Source organism: Puma concolor, chromosome D4 (genome assembly GCF_028749965.1).
Source record: "Puma concolor isolate L17-30 chromosome D4, mPumCon1.1.hap2, whole genome shotgun sequence".
NCBI lineage: Eukaryota > Metazoa > Chordata > Mammalia > Carnivora > Felidae > Puma > Puma concolor.
Window position 1 is genome coordinate 94,056,140 of NC_141679.1, and position 5,774 is coordinate 94,061,913.

The following is a 5,774-nucleotide window of genomic DNA, read 5'->3' on the forward strand; positions in this document are numbered from 1 at the left end:
GACCGTCCGCTCTCTGTCCAACACGCGAGTCAGCTGTCCCTTGTCACAGAAAACGTGCGCTAACACGTGTGTGTGCCTTTGTCCCGTTCGTCTGTCTTGCTCAGTTCACCTCTCAGACCCGCCGGGGACACCGAGGGGGCCAGGGAGACTTCCTCCTCCGGTGCGCTGGCCTGGGCCAGGTGCAGAGCCGGATTGCAGGGGTGACAAGGGGCACACACGCTTGGGGCCCCCGTAACCACGACCACACCCCAGGGGGCTTCAGACAACGGGAACTTAGTCTCTCCCGATTCTGGAGCCATAGTCCGAAATCAAGACGTCCACGGGCCTCCCTCCCCCCAGCGGCTGTAGAAGAGGGTCCTTCCTGCCTCTCCCAGCTCCTGGTGGCCCCAGGTGGCCCTTGGCTTGGGGCCACATCACCCCAGTCTCTGCCTCCTTCTTCACGGGCTTCTCCTCTGCGCCCGCCCCTCTCGCCTTCCTATAAGGACGCAGGGCCCGCCCGAATCCAGGAGGGTCTTGACTCTGAGATCCTTAACCGATTACATCTGCAGAGACCCTGGGGCTGCCCCTCGCGGGGTGACCATGGGCCCTGGCCTACCCAATGCCTCCGCATGCCCATCTGTAAGGGGCCCTGACCGTCCTTGCTTGGAGAATCGGCAGCCTCTAAGAGGCTCCCTGACCACTTGCGTGGACTCTGGACTGAGATCAACGCCCCTAACAGCCCAGTGGGCCCAGGATTCGAAGGCCTCGAGCCAAGCCGACAGATCTGGTCTCCCGTGTGAGGCATTTAGGTCTCAAAGAGGTGTCTCCGCGCGTCTGCAGAATGCCCCTGGGGCCAGCTGGAGGGGAGCCATTGATTCAGGCGAGCTTCTAGAAATTTCTGCACTCTCAAGGCATCAGAGCAGGGAATGGATGGTTTTGTGTCCACAATGATTAGCCCCGTGGGGGGAGCCGGCCACCTCTGTCGATCACTACGGGGCCTCAGGCAGCCTCTGTCTGCTGACGCCCGTGGGCCTGACATCCAGGGACCCTGCTCGGTCCGCCCACCCTGCTCTCACCTGCTGGGTTTGGACAGAGGACCAAAGGCTTGCTCAGGCCCTGCCGCTCACCCACAACCTCTTCGGACTTGCCAGTGGGGGGTCCCTACCCGATGCCGCACACACTCATGCCTGCACAGGGCACGTGGGGGCTTCTCGACCTCGACGTTCTTCTCACCGACAGCAGGGGCACGGCTACCAGGCGCGGGGCGGGACTCTCAGGGAAGCCTGAGACCCTGGGCATCTTTGCGGATGCCTGTAACCGTTTACACCCCCATTTACAGATGAGTAAACTGAGCCTCCCAGAAACGACACTGCTCACTCAAACTTATGGCCGCTTGGGGGGCTGGGGCCGGGGAGCCGGGTCCAAGGTCACTTCCAGCTGATGCTAAGGGCTTGCTGCCCACGCCGTCTCCCCCGGCCGGTCCCCCAGCTGCCCCAACTCCCACACACACAAGCTGAAGTTTTCCAGCAGAGCGGGAGCCCCAAGGATGGCCAGCACCTCCCCAGAGGCCCCCACCAGCCCCCCCAGAGCAGCCTCCGAGGCCGTGGGTGGAGACAGCCTCCAGGGAGCAGTTTCCGGAGGCCCCGTGAATACGGCGCAGGGAAGCCGGGGACCCTCGCAGCCCGGAGCTCACCCCTTAGCGCCCCGGTCCCCACAGGCACCTTGCCCCATCCCTGCCCACCCAGCACCTGGGGAGCAGGTGTGGGGGCTGGGCGGGGGCAGGAAGTCCGGTGTCGGCCGCAGGGCAACTCTGCCAAGGACCTTGGGTGCCAGGCCTGAGCCTGGGGCTCTGGGGGAGGGGAGGGCCGTCCCCAGGCTCCTGGGGTGGCATTAAATTGCGCAGGACGGAAATCAGACCCTGTGCACCTACATCTGAGAAGGGGACATTGTTTGTTTGCTCCTGGGGGGGGAAATTCCAGCCTCCCGGTCTCCCCTCTGCAATTCTGTTGACTTAATTTGGCTTTTGTCTGGGTGGCCCTCGGGGGGATTACCTAGGGGTCCTGTTACATTGAGTTCAGGGGCTGGAGGCAGAGGTGAGCCAGAGGCTCGGCTTGCTGTTGTCCTGGTAACAACCTGGCCGCTCTGGGCTCTGGCGGCTGCAAGGCCTGTGGCAGGGGCGGGAGGGGGGGTGGCAGATACTGAGTTGATCAAATGGGCACTGTGGGGGGATGGGCACGCTGGAGTGGAGTCCACTTCACAGAAGAAAACCTGAGGGTCAGAGCAGCCCAGAGGCAGCATCCTGGAGATGCAGCTGATGGGCTGAGCTGGGATCAAATTCCCCCCACCCCCACCCCCCTGCGGATTTCAACCCGCCTTCTGATCACTGCGGCCAGTGCCTCTTCCTGGGTCCCCAGCCAGAGCAAAGACCCCGTCCCTCTTCCTGGGTCCCCAGCCAGAGCAAAGACCCCGTCCCACCTGGCCGAGGGGCCTCGGCCTCCTACACATTCCCCAGCGGGGGAGGGTGAGCCCTGGTGTCGCCACCCCCACCCCGCGGCTGGCCGGCCTCTGCTGCCCCCTGGCGGCCACCCCGGCCCGGGGAAGCCACGACCCCACCGTATTTTTACCTCGAGGCTCCCTCTCGGGCCCAACCTGGGATTCTGCAAACAGGTTCACCAAATTGTCAATTAAGTGAAAATCAATCCTGAGTCATTCATCACGGGCGGCCATCGATCGGGGCCCCCAGGGAGCGATTGAGGCCAAGTGCAGCCCGCATCTGCTGTATCAGGGCAGCCTCTGTGATCCATCATCCGGATCGGCCCCGGCGCCCACAGGGGCTGGGGGCCTGGGCTGGCGGGTGGAAACTGGCCCTCTGGACTCAGGACCCTCGTCTCTCTCCTCGCTGGCTCCCATGGCCCTGCTGGCTCTCTCTCACAGTGCCTGTGAGGACACTGGGGTCTCTCACGAGGAGCCATAGCCCTGAGGTCGTGGCAGGGCCCCGGGAAGTGTGTGGGAGATCAACCTTCCTCCCATGCTCAGCACCCCCCTCCTCTGTCTGGCCTCCCAGCAGTGGGCACACTGACCTCTGCTCCCCCATCACCGCCGCCTCCAGCACGGGGCTGTAACCCACGTGGCACCTTAATGCACGACCTCCAGGCACCTCCTGCAGGGACAAAGTCCGACGAGGCCCATCCAGAGGCCCATCTCTGGATAGCAGGCCAGAGATGCTTCCCCAGGAGACCAGACCTCCTCTCCCCCCCCACTTCCCCAAATCTGCAAACCCCAGAAACACCAGCTTTCCTTTATACTTCCTTTATTATTTTTTTTTTTTTTTATAACATTTTTTTTTTTCCAACGTTTATTTATTTTTGGGACAGAGAGAGACAGAGCATGAACGGGGGAGGGGCAGAGAGAGAGGGAGACACAGAATCGGAAGCAGGCTCCAGGCTCTGAGCCACCAGCCCAGAGCCTGACGCGGGGCTCGAACTCACGGACCGTGAGATCGTGACCTGGATGAAGTCGGACGCTTAACCGACTGCGCCACCCAGGCGCCCCTATACTTCCTTTATAATACAGCACTCAGACTGCTATCATTATTTTTTCTAGGTTTCTTTATTTTTGAGAGAGACAGTGGAAGCGGGGGAGGGGCAGAGAGGAGGGAGACAGAGGGTTCAAAGCAGGCTCTGTAGTGACAGCAGAGAGCCAATTTGGGGCCCAAACTCACGAACCGTGAGATCGTGACCTGAGCCAAAGTTGGCCGCCCAGGCGCCCCCAGGCCGTTATTTTTATGTCAGGACGAAATAAACTATCTCCACACTCCCTGCAGTCAGTCTGTTCCCCGGTCCCTCAAGGGAGCTGCACCAGCCCAGACTTCCGGACCCTCCCAGCAGGCCATGGGCTGGGACCCCATGCATGTGGTCAGTGCTCGGGGGCTGCACACCTACGGGCCAGTGGTCCCCCTGGTGGAGGGGCCCCTCTGGGCACCCTAGTTGTCCCCAGTGGACAGATGAGAGTGTGACAGGGCGACCCCCAGGCCCCCTTCCTGGGCTTCAACGTGGAAACCAACCCCTTCCTCTGCTTGAACTCAGGATTTGGGCTGAACGTGGGGACGGTCCCATGAGGACCGGAAGCAGCCCGCTGTCACGGCTCGAGGGCCCCACAAGTGTTGACACCTGTCGGCATCCCGCTTGCACGTCTGGGGTCAGTTCACAGCTGGGCAGCCCTGTCTGCCTTCTGTGAGCCGGGTACTGTGACCGAGAGGTGGGCGGGCCACCCCACTCACCCTTGTGGAGCCCAGGCAATGAGTAACCCGAGTAGGGGAAAAATCCTTTGATCAAAGGCATGCTTAGAGCCTCACTCATTCACTTATTCATTTATTCGCCTAGAAATATTTATTAAATCCTCAGAGGGCTTCAGCGTCTACCCATGACAGAACACTAGGAACTGAATTTGCCCTCATGCTAAGATAAAACAACAGGGAAGTATATTAAATGTGTACGTGGAACAAAATGTTGGAACAAAATGTTGGACGACAGGCTGCCCAGGACAGCGATCCAGGGAGACAGGAAGCAAGTGAGGTGCGCCCCCAGTCCCTCAGCTTGCTTCCAGGCTGGCGTCACGGGGGCACCCAAAGAGAGAAGGCTGCGTGGACAGACCCCGGGGTCTCTGACTGACCTGCCGGGCTTGTGCGTGTGCGGAAAGCGCCCAGGTCTGGAGAAGAAACACAGGAGAGGCGGCGTAATCCTTGGAACTCACACAGGGCTGGGGTAGTGTAGGTTTCCACCAACCAGAGCGAAGGGACATCAGGTGCAATGCTCAGAAGGGTCTCACCTCAACGCGGGGGCAAAATTAGCCCCAACAGTCCTCTGGTCTAACAGGCCGACTGAGCCCAAGGGCCAGCATCCAGAGGAGCAAAGGGTTCCTTTAACAACATCGCAAAACAAAGCTCAGGAGAACTTGGATACAAAATATCCTCACAAGAGGATGTGGTGAAATCTACAATGTCTAGCACCCAAGCAAAAATTACCAGGTTGGCAAAGAAGCAGGACAATGCTCCTCCATGGCGAGGAGCAGATCAATAAAATGACCCAGAACTGAGGCGGGAGAGAGTGAGCAGAGAAGCCTCTTGCAACAGTGACTCCAGGAGGCGGAGGGGAGGCTGAGTGTGTAAGGGAGGGCGTGGAGGACACAGAGAAAGAAAGAGGGCGCGTGATCTCAGAGACGGGGTGGAGGAAACACAGAGAGGAGAGGCCAGGAAAGCTGGCCGAGTGCACCTGTCTCCAGAGCCCTTGGGGGAGAGGTCAGAGAAGGGAAAGTGCATGAAAAGTAACGGCCCAAACCTCCCCAAGATGGACAGGTCCTATAAGCCCACGGGTCCAAGGAGCACTACAAACCCCAAACACAAGAAGTGTAAAGACAAACGACACTGAAGCTCATCGTATTTCTCAAAGCCGGCCATAAAGGGGGCACCGCGAGAGCAGCCAGCAGGGACGGGCACATAACGGTCGGAGAAACGAAGGCCAGCCCGCCCCTCATGGAAGCATCGCAGGTGTCTCGCAGGCTCTGAAAGAAAATGTTCACCACCGTTGAATTCTACGAATGGGGGAGGTCTCTCAAAAACGAAGTGAAATAAAGGCTTTCCAGGCATAAGAAAGCTGACAGAGTTCTTTGCCAGCAAAACCAGACCGCAAGAAATGTTACAGGAAATCCTTCAGACAAAAAGAGAATTATTCCCCATGGAAAGATTGATCTGCACAAAGAAATGAAAAGCACGGGGAACGGAAACCACATGGGTAAAT